Source organism: Magnolia sinica, chromosome 15 (assembly GCF_029962835.1).
Source record: "Magnolia sinica isolate HGM2019 chromosome 15, MsV1, whole genome shotgun sequence".
NCBI lineage: Eukaryota > Viridiplantae > Streptophyta > Magnoliopsida > Magnoliales > Magnoliaceae > Magnolia > Magnolia sinica.
Window position 1 is genome coordinate 50977597 of NC_080587.1, and position 11846 is coordinate 50989442.

The window sequence follows — 11846 nt, forward strand, 5'->3', positions numbered from 1 at the left end:
TAGCTACACGAATTTCAAGCAAACATATGGTGAAGAACCATTCTTGGTTGGAGTCTCAAAATTGAGGGAATTATTGAATTACTAATTGACGATACCTTACAACTTCCTCTTTGAAAATCTTCATAAGCTGTTTGTCAAGCAAAGCAAATAGCTCCCCACCTGGGCAAAAATCTGTTATCAAACAGACATATGTAGAAGTTTGTGGAGTAAAAGAAAATTGTTAGTATATAGGATAGCATGAAACAATAGACCTTTGCTGGCACGAGCAAAAACCAGGCACCGGCAAAGGGGCCCTATAAAAATAATTAAAAAAAACCTACCCCTTATAGCTATAAAACAATTCTATTTGAGTCAACCATGCTGTGCTAGTAGTTGAATAATTGAGATATTGCTTGCTCTCTGTTTGTGTGGATCCTGCTGGCTAGATGGAGGGTCCCCTCTTAGGCAGTGATAGCATCACGCCCTTCGTAAGGCAATTCCATTCAATTTGAAGCATTTTAGCTTGAAAATCTAGCCACTCAACCAAGAAACCATTTCGTTGTCTTTTTCCAGGTATACATGTGGCCCACTTGATGACTTAACCAGACTGATTTTCAGGCAATGTAAACTACATAGTGGAGTCCACCCGGAACACTGCTCAGATATCCTGACATCTAGCCATTTGTGGAGGTGCGAACAGAGAGGTGGGCACTTGTTTAGAAAAATTTTGTGAGAAGATATTTGGATATAGCCTAAAGCAACTTAGAACAGGTTAATATGCAAACCTCTGGCATGACTGGAAAAATTTTAGAAGCGAATTTTCAAAGAAAAACACTCACATTTTCATCTCTAAACCACCTTCCATGGAAATTGTGCTTCCAACTAGCAGATGTGAACTTCAGTTCTCTCTCTTCTCGTGCTTGCTGCTCCACAAGAATCTCTACATCTGCCCTCTTTTCTCATTTGTTGCTTCTCTCATCAAGATCACAAGGCCCAGGTCCCACACTTGGTGATGGCTCTGTTCCCCTTTCAGAAGGAGAATGGCAATTCAAATCAAAGAAAGAAACATTTCCCCTGAATTTCACATCATGGCAACCATTTGCAGCATTTGGTTATGTAGTGCCTCAAAAGCCACCTTCCGTGTCCGTTCAATCAATGGCTTGCTAGATAACTGGAATTGTTGGCTAGATGGACTTGAACTCGTGGCACTAGCAGAATCACCCGACAAGGCTATTCTCTTCTTTATCTCTTCTTGTTTCCATAATTCCTCTCCTTGAGTCTGGATTCAGTGGCCATGTGACGTGAACCGTTGATATGCATCTATGAAATTATGGTGACACTCAGTCAAGCAAAAGTGAGAGAAAATTCTAGGCATTTTTGGAACCGTCTACAAGACATGGAACAAATAGGACAGCTTGTAAGAATTTTCTACAGGAGCCTTCGCCCCCCCCCCCCAGCTCGTAAGAATTTTCCTTATCAATGATAAGGTGTTAGTCTAGAGGATTGAATAACGCAATAGAGAACATGGGATTTTCATTTGATCTAGAACAAATGCTATTAGTCATGAGAAAATAGGCATTGGTATTCAACTGGTTACATGGTTTTCAATTGCAAATCTTGTTGGAGACTTTCTATCTTCTCATCTGCGTGAAAAGGTTGGATGGTTTTTCGATTCCCATGGCATTGCTACCACCAAATGCAGAGAAACTACCACTCCCTTGCAGGTTGCTAAAGGCCCCAAAGACTGAAATAAAGGAAATAAGTTGCTTTTGGAAGTTGAAAAGCAAAAGAAGTGGCTTACTTTTTCTTAAGAGATACTTATGTAAGTTTAATAACGAAACTAAATAAGAAGTAACTTCTTGACTTACATAAGTTAAAAAAACTAAAAAATCTAGTCAGGCATCTTTTCAAAAACAACTGGGGCATCTAATGGATGATTGTCATTCTCTTCATCATCTTTTTTTTTTTTTTTTTGGTAAATTTGGGCTCATTGCTCTGTTAGGCTCCACTTGGAATGAGTTTAAGTGTTTCATTTGGCATATGGCCCAAGCATTTAGCATTGGCCCCCACTTTATCAATGGATTTCTTCATTACTTCCAATGGAAATAGCAGCAGAGAAGTCACCCTCTCAAGTCTCAATGTCTAGTTAATAGATCTGAAGGCATGCACATCAAAGGTTGAATATCAGTTCAGGAAGCACATGCTTTCTTACATGTCTAATTGAAAATTTCTGCCTCTTTTGCTTTCCACCAATTGCATTTTTGATCAATAGTCTCCTCTTCTGAAGCATCACAAAACAGCAGACCAGAAATCATATATTTAGTTAGATGGACCACAAAAGCAATGTAATAATGATATAAAACCAAAATATGGTCATGTTATCTACTACAACAGTTTGTGAATCAGCTCAAAATCTAGCTATTTAACAAATGGTCCAATCATTTTTTTTTTTATTTTTTTAATACAGAGAACATCCATTAAGCTGAAAAGTATCAAACAGAAGAAGTATCAGAGCCTGGATAAAAGGAAGGTTGATCTCCGGACTATGAAACTTTCACCAATTTACCATTTACAAGCCGATTGCATATTCCTGACAATGAATAGCCAAATGTAACATGGGAATCTGTTGTGCTTGAATGATGAGCATGTGCCTATATATAAATTTCTACAGTTCAATCGAGTTGAAATGTGTAATGTGAATGGGATCATGCACTTTAGGAGATTTTTTTTGTGTCATTCTTTGCATTTGCAAAATAAAGGAATAAATTTGTAGAGAATCAGAATTCTAGAGTGTACAATATGATTAAAGAAAATGCCATTACTTTAAAAAAATAATCAGCAACCCACTGAGACGCATGCCCAAAAGTCTGTTGATTTCATGGGCCCTGCCATGATGTATGTGTTTTATCCACGTCAGCCATCTATTTTTCCAGCTTAGTTTAAGGCATGAGTAAAAAAAAAATGAGGCAGATTCAAAGCTCAATTAGACCACACCACAGGAAACAGTGGGGGTGTAATATCAAAGGAGATGATAAAATTATGATGAAGTATATTACAAAGGAGATTATAAAATTATGATGAAGGATGCAAAGCCCATCACAAAACAATTGACCTGGTAAGCATTGGGTTCTTAGGATTCCATTCAACAAATCAACTGTAACACAGAAACCGACGTCTCATTCAAAACCATGAGGCTGCTTCAAAATGACTGACTCACAAAGCAGCAATTGACTCAAGTCATAGAAACACCACCCTATTTTTCCCCAGTTTTTTCTTTTTCTTCTTCAAATGGTATATCCCATACCTATCTAAATAGCAACTAAAAAATGCAGCATGGTATATCTCAGAATAGCATTTTTTTAGAAGTAATATCTCAAAATACGAGCAGATTTTTCAATCCTTTGAGCTCTTTACAATGAGAGATATTTTAGGAAAGCCCTAATCTGTTTATTTACTGATCTAGATAACAGGGACACTCAAAATTTTGGGGAAAAAAACAATAGATCTTGTTCCAGTACTAAGATCTGAACCTATTTCACCTAAAATCCTTATCCGGCTACAGATTTACAGGAAACAGAACCAAATTCCAGTATTATTTCCTCTGGTAATCTGTGGATTTGCAGATCTAGGGCTTATGAAGACCTAAATATCAGAAAATGAGCTATGATTCAGAGAGCTGAGATTTAATCATGATTAATAAAACGAGATCTGAACCTTCACTAACCTTATTATCGATTTCCACAACCGATTTGAACAGAAATGTTGAAATTTCAACGATTCGCAGATCTAGAAGATAAGAAAACCTATAACTTTTTGATTGGCGATCGAGCTAGAATCCTCGTTTCAAAGAGTAGGTTCAAAGGAGAGAAGTGTGAAGGAAATGGTGAATAACGTAGCTGCGAGATCGGCACGATCCAAGAGCGTGAAAGAAGGGGATATATAGATGAGATGTTAGGGTTTGAAGAGGAGAACGGGAATGGAGTTTTGGTGTTGAAGAGGAAGAATAAGAGCAGGACGAGATTAGAGATTTGAAGAGAGAGAGAGAGAGAGAGAGAGAGAGAGAGAGAGAGAGAGAGAGAGAGAGATGGGGGCGATTGAAGAAAAGGGGAAGCAAAAGAGCCTAGTGTGGAAAGATGGTACTCATGGGTTTTGAAAAATGTGTCTGCACTTAAAAACGGTTTAGAACCGTGTGCACTTAGAAACAGTTTAAAATTGTACCTGAACCAAAGCATCGGCCGTTCCTGATAAACAATTTTGGTGTACCGTTATTTTTCCAAGAGCCATAACTAAGTAACCCTTTTGTACACTTGTCTTAAATTTGCATCATGTATACATGTCGTTTTCAAATTTCAGGTTGGTATACAAGCCCTTGCACATGCTGTGGAGCTAACAAGACAAGGGGCAGTCGACAGGTTGAGATTTGCTAAAGGAGATCTATTTCAGGCATTTCAGGTCTTTTTCATTTTTTATTTAATCACCGGAAACTGTTTGGCTCTGTTTCTTGTTGGTGGCTTTTACACAATTTAATGTGGTAAACAAATTTTATAATTTCTTATTTTCATGAAGAAAAGTTTTGTGCTCGTAAGTCTGAAAGACAAATTCCATTGATCAGACTTGTCACATAAAATATTCTTGTTCTTATAGGTTTAACTGCTTAAGAGTTGAGAATTGCTTGAACATATCACTTTTATATCCTCTTTAGTCTAGATATTCTAAACGTAGAGAAGAATTTCAACTGCAGTCTGGCCTGCTATTCATTGTTAAAGTTCTTGAAATGCATTTTCTATGTAGTGTTATTTTAGAAATGGAACAAGAAGGGTCTTTCCTATCTTACTATTTTTGTCTTCTAATGTTTTGTCTCAGAATGAATTGTGCCGGATAAAACTTGATGTTCCAATGCTTGATGAGCTTGTTCACGAGTACTGTGTTTATAGGGGAATTGTGGATGGTGGCCTTGCACTACCATCAGGTGAACATCATGTTTGAATGATCTCTTTAATCTATAATACAATTTTTTTTAATGCGCGTACTTTTCTCATTATAATTATGTTCTGAATTTCAGCATCAGCCCACTTTCGTATGAGCAGCCAGTTGAGCCATTGAAGAGAGGGAGGAGCCTTTTCTTTGCATGTAGCGGGTTTGCAAAAGAGTAAGGATTGTAGCTATAGTGGGTTTCTAGGACTCAAAGACAGGAATTGTTGGATTATCGAAGCCTGGAAATGAAATGATGTTGGATTGAAATTGGAAATTGAAATTGAAATTGAAATTGAAATGTGTACTAGAATACAACTAATCATATAATACAAGTAATCATTCAAAGGGTTTAAAATTGTTCCTAAAATTCCATCCTATAATCTGACCGTTGGCAACATTAAGAAGGGTTTAAAACCGTTTCTAAAATTTCGTTCCTAAAAGTTGACCATTGGCACTAGAATAGTTTAAAACCGTTCCTAAAATTCTGTCTCTAAAATTTGAAACGGTATTCGAAACGGTTCTGAACCATTTCTGTTTTTTTGCAACGCCTCATTTAGGAATGATTTTAAACTGTTCCTGAAGCATTTAGGAACGGTTTAAAACCGTTCCTAACTGAGGATTTTGGTGCTGTGTTCTTGAGGACGGCTTTTGCAGGAAGCATCTGCGCTGGGACGCTATGTGGGGCCTACCTTGATGTTTCAAAGAAATACACTCCCAGTCGGCTTTGAGAGCTCACTTTAGGATACGTGGCAAAAATGAGGTTATCAAAATCTTAAGTAGGCCTAATCAGAGGGAAAACTCTAGAAAGAAGTGCATACCGGCAAAACCTTCATAGGCTTCACCTTAATTTTTAAATGCCATCCGAACGGTTTATAAGGTCATTCCTACGAGAATGAAGTGAAAACACTCAAATATTATGTTAATACAAAACTTTCGTGGCCATACAATGTTTCAATGGTGGTAATTGAATCCCTACTTTTTCCTCTCCTATGGTTGATCCACCTCACTTTTTTTTTTTTTTACATGTTATAAAATGAGCTTTTGAAATGGAAGGACAGTGAATTTATCACAAACATCATGGTGGGCTCCACCTAGCATCCCACCTGAGGACCTTCACGCCAAAGGCTTTCACAGGGAATCCGGGTCGATTTTTGTGCGGGAGTTATCTTTTGGGAGCCATAATAGACGATTCTTTCCCCTTTCCTTAGTGGAGTTATTTTATGTAATTAGATTCTCCGCCAAGATATGGCGCTTGATACACAAGCACTTTAATATTGCATCACTGTCATATGTTATATAAACCTAAAACCAACTAAAATTGTGGAACTCACTGAAGATTAGTCATTGTCCCCAAATCAGATTGGTTGAGTAATACTAATCTATGATTCATGGAAGGTTGTTAGTCGAAGGAGGGATGGATATTTTACATTTTTAACCCTCCAATAAATTGCCACAAATCCATTAGGCAGATAATGTCTCTGTTCGAGTCCTTGCCTAATCTATGATTCATGGAAGGTTGTTAGTTGGAGTTTCAACACAAGGTCTTGCGTTCGAGACCCATAGGCGGTGAAATCCCACTGAGGCGTGCCTGGGTGTGTGTGTCGGGTGCCCGAGTAAAAAAAAAGAAAAAAAGAAGATAACGTCTGGGTTCATGACACGTCTAAACGGGCTATTCCCTCCGCCACCGGGCTGGTAATTGGTGCTCCGTGGCTCCATCATGATGTATGTGTTTCATCCATTCCATCCATCCATTTTTACAGATCATTTTAGGACTTTATCCCATAAATGAGGGGATATAAATCTCAGATGGACCACACCACAGGAAAACAATAGTGATTGGTTATCCACCATTAAAATCCTCCTAAGGCCTACTGTACTGTTTATTTGACATCCAATATGTTGATTAGGTCATACATACCCAGATGAAATGGAAAAAGCAAATAAGAGCTTGATCCAAAACATTTATGGCCCCAAAAAAATTTTAATGGTTGACATTTATTCAACATTGATTCATGTAATGTGGTCCACTTGAGATTGGGATATACCTAAGTTTTTCCTCTCATGTACAGAGAAAAATAGAGAAAAATAGATGGACGGTATGGATGAAACACATACATCATGGTGGGGCCCACAGAGCACGACCACCAGGGGTAGCCAATCCGTTCCCACCCGGTACGCAATATTTAAGTACCTGAGCATCATCCATCATTTTCTGCTGGAGTATCATGGTTTTTCTGTGCTTTTATGATAGGGCGAAGGTACTCTGCCTTCTTGGCTTGTTTGTTTTTTCAATTCATCGGTGAATACGGTGTAAGCATGTAATGATTATTTTCCCTTTATTTACCTCACCTTTTCCTACGTTTGGCTTGACCACTTCTTATTTTTATGAAAAATTGAAAATGCCACGACATATTTGTGAGTCCTACCGTAACGCAAATTGCTTATCCACACCGTTCATCTGTTATGCTTAATGAATTTGTGGCATGAGGCAAAAAATGAGGCACATCCAAAGCTCAAGTGAACCAGAAAAAGGGAATCAAACACTTGCCATTAAAAACTTTTAGGACCACTGTTTCTTTTGGTGTGAGCCATTTGGTGTTGGATCTACCTCATTTTTCGGCCCATGCCTAAAACTATTGTGGTAAAACATGTGGATGGAATGGACATATCATATACATCACCTTGGAGTCTACAAATATAAACTAAGTTTTTGAACCGATTATCAAGGTAGAAAGTTCAATAGATTATCAAATGGGTGAAATGGTAATAATTATCCATTTCAAGAGTATTTACACGTGCTTTAAAAAATCAAACACGCCTTAAGTGGAAGTAGATTGCGTCCGACCCCTTGGACCTTTATCCCCGCAGTCTATCACCATTCTCAGATCATTATGAGATATGGATATAAAAATGAGGTAGATATAATGCTCCAGTGAACCACAACAAATAGTAAGCGTGGTTGCAATTAATTATAGAGTTGGGTAATATAGACCCGATCCGGTGGATCCAACCCGATCAGAACCGAACCGACGGTTTGGATCGGTGTGGATCGGGTAGCCCCATCAAGATCTGAATTTTTTCCGGGTCGAGTTCGGTTGGCCATGATCCGACCCGACCCGACCCAAAAACCCGATCCGAAGGGATCTGGACCGATCCGATCCTACCCGATCCGAAGTAGTTCTTATCGATATTTCTACTTTTTCCCGTGGTATGGTCCGCTTGAGCTTTGGATATGCATCAATTTTAGGTTCAACCACTAAAATGATCTGTAAAAATGAATGGACGGCGTAGATAAACTACATGCATTCAAGGTGGGCCCTAACAGAGTTTACTGTGTACAAATGGAAGAGGATGGAAGAGGATTTGCTGGTGTTCCGCACACAGCAGCTACGTAGACCGCTAAGTAGTTGGCTATGCGCCTAGCTGTAGGTACGTGTCGTGCCAAGGCGAGTACTAACGCTCCTCGAGCTGTGAGTTGTACGAACGGTTCAAAGGAGATCAAAGTTATATGGCTCCAGCATGATGCTTGTGTTTCATCCATTCCGTTCATCCATTTTACATATCATTTTAGGGCGTTGTACAAAAAATGATAAGGATGTAAGTCTTAGGTGGACCACACCACAGGAAAACAATAATGGTTGGATATCCACCATTATAATCCTCCTAAGGCCCACTGTACTGTTTATTTGACATCCAATTTGTTGATTAGGTCATAAGGATCCAGATGAAAGGAAAAAATAAATATCAGCTTGATAAAAAACTTTTATGGCCTCGAAAATGTTTTTAATGGTTAACATTCATTCAACACTATTTCCTATATAATGTGGTCCACTTGAGATTTGGATATACATCATTTTTTTCTCATAATATAAAATGATATGTAAAAATAGATGGAGGGCATGGATGGAACACATACATCATGATGGAGCCCACAGAGCACTGACCACCAGCCAATGGTTGGTGGCAGGGGGAGTAGCCAATCCGCCTGATGTCTGGCGCACCTCGAGCTCCGAGTTGTACGAACGGTTCAAAGGAGATCAAAGTTATATGGGCCCCACAGTAATGTATTTATTATATCTATACTGTTCATATATTTTTAGAGACCATTATATAGCATTATCCAAAAAATTAATAATATCCAAAGATCATCTGGACCACACCACAAATAACAACAGAGAATAATTTTTACTATTAAACAATTCATGTGGTCCACTTGAGAGTTAGATCTGTCTTATTTTTCATCTTAAGCCTTAAGATGAGCTCGTCAAATGGATGGACGGTTTAGATATAACACATACCCCATATTCAGGCCCACAGAACTCGGTAACATCAATCCAAAAGTCACCATTGCAACAGTGCAAGTTGTGCTTGCGTGAAAAGCAAGTTACTCCACGGTTCAATAAAAAAGTTTATATGGTGGATGGAAAGTTCATCAGAGCTATGTGAGGCCCACCTTGATGTATATATTTTATCTAAGTCGTTCAACCATTTTGACATATCATTTTAGTCATTAAGCACAAAAATAAGGTATATTAAAGGCTGAAGTGGACCACACCATATGAAGGAGTTAGATTAAATTTATGCCATCCGAATCGTACCCAACCCGATCCAACTCAGTTTCACTGACCTAGTGGGATTCGGTTCGGATTAGCCCAACCATACATCGGATCGGTCCGAGTCAGGTGACCCGGACTCGGTCTCGGATCGGATCGAATTCGGATCAAGCCATTGAGATTTCGGTTTAGATCGAGTTGGATCTAATCCGATCCAATCCGGAGCTCTTTTAATTATCAAAGTACTGAATGCAAGAGTAACATGTGATATGGTGTACTATAGCGTTGGATTTGCCTATTTTTTGGCCTATTCCTTAAGCATGATCCGAAAAACAAGGATGGCGGCGTGGATAACCTGATGAATCGCTGTAGGCTCCCTACAAATCTAGTCGGACTTTAATACATCCATCAGGGGTCGGACGCAATCCCTTTCATGTTAAGTAATAATACTGTAGGCTTCGTACGGATCTAGTCGGACTTTGATTGGTACACCCAGGTCGGACGCACTCCCTTCCATGATAAGAAAATGGGCCTGATATGAAAGCATTCGCTACTTTATGTTAGTGGGAGCATAAAGCGGATGCGGATTAGGTGCGGGCATTGTCATAGCTAGACCACGTCAAAAGTTCTACGGGTCCTAATATGATACATGGGTTACATCCACACTGTACGATTCATTCGGAAAGATTATTTGAATGCATTGCCGAGAGGAGAAAGGCTTAAGTGAACCCCACAGAAACAGCGGTGATTTAACCCGTCACTCGTAAAAATGTACTGACCAAGAAGATGAGTCCAGCATTGATAAGAAATCCGGCGTTAATCCTCTAATGCAGCATCCAAAGGCAGGTTGGTGATCTGTTCGACGTCAGGAAAAACTCGACATTGACTCGTTGAGAAAACCCAGGTCAGCGAAACTCCACTGTAGAACAACTGTCCACCTCAGATACCACCGTACACCTCTAATGGCTCTTACCTCGCTCTAACTGACCTTACTCGAGAATCCAGCCGAAGATCGATCCCAGGAGACTACCACAATGCGGATATGTTGGAGATCTTCACCGAAGATCTCGAAAGCTCATTGCAATACGCTAAGGATCCGAATCTCACTATAATATGTTCCTACTAAATAGGGAATCCCTCTCTATGCCACCGCCATCTCCCAATTATAAATAGAGTATCCGTAATGGTGACGCACAATCTTAAACTCAAAAACCCTTCTTTCTACTAGACCTAGACTTTGTCCCCTAACTTAGGCATCGGAGGGTCCCCTGCTGCAACCAAGGTCTCCTTTGTCTACTTTGCGTGCAGCAATTCAAAGGTCCAAAGGGTTAACTAGATTTCTGCATCAACAGTTTGGCGCCGTCTGTGGGAACGATGTGAAAGTCGTTCTCATCATCTACAACGACTCGACAATGGTGAAAGGGAGAAAGAAAGCGCAAACCACTGCCGTTGTGCCCAGCCCTATGCCACCGGAACAGTCTATGGATTGTTGGGACTCGTCTTGCCAACCAGAGGCTGATTCAGCGCTCGTAAGCCTAGTGTAGTAGTTCCAGAATCGGGGAGGTCGGCTTGTCTCTTTAGAGCACCAAGTCAAAGTCCTAACTAACAATATTGATCAAATAAGGCGAATGCTAGAGCGACAAAGTGCTCCTCCTAACTAGGGGGCTGAGGAGGTTATTGCTCAAGCAGTCACAGAAGTTTCTGCATCATCTCGAGCACCCTTCGGCTCCTGGAGGAGCAGACGGGTCGGCGAAGCACCGAGACGAGCACCTTCCCACATTTCGGGTACTTTCGCGCTGGCTACCTCTAACTTATGTCATGAGTTGGAGAAGAAGAGGCATGACAAAGCTCCTGAGATCGTGGCCAAGAATGAGGATCCCTACGAGCTCGAGCTCAATGAACTGTGATGTCAGATCGGTAACATACAATAGGCCTATCGCGTGCATGCTCTAACCTCGATAGAAGCCATGTTGGAAGAAACTGAACCACCATTCACTACCAACATCATACACACTCAACTCCCGCCCAGTTTTCAGATGTGGCAGATCACACCTTATTTCGGAGCCACCGACTCGTTCGAGCATCTGGAATCTTTCAAGGCATGGATGAAGCTTTATAGTGCATCGACTGTGGTAATGTGTCAAGCATTCTCCTAACTTGATGGGAGCAGCTCGAAAATGGTTTAGGCAATTGAAACCAGTCCATCAGCTTATTCACACAGCTCAGTAAGGCCTTCATCACCAACTTCATCAGAGGGAAAGAAAAGCTAAAACCAACTCCTCACCATCATCCAGAAGCAAGATGAGCTATTGAAGGATTACATCAAACGCTTCTACTTGA

The 11846-nt window shown here is 40.0% G+C and overlaps 1 pseudogene; it reads right to left on the reverse strand.

Annotated features, from left to right (window-relative positions):
• Positions 1 to 583: 583 nt before the first annotated feature.
• Positions 584 to 4211, reverse strand: LOC131226931 (uncharacterized; annotated as a pseudogene).
• Between the last annotated feature and the right edge of the window lie 7635 nt (positions 4212 to 11846).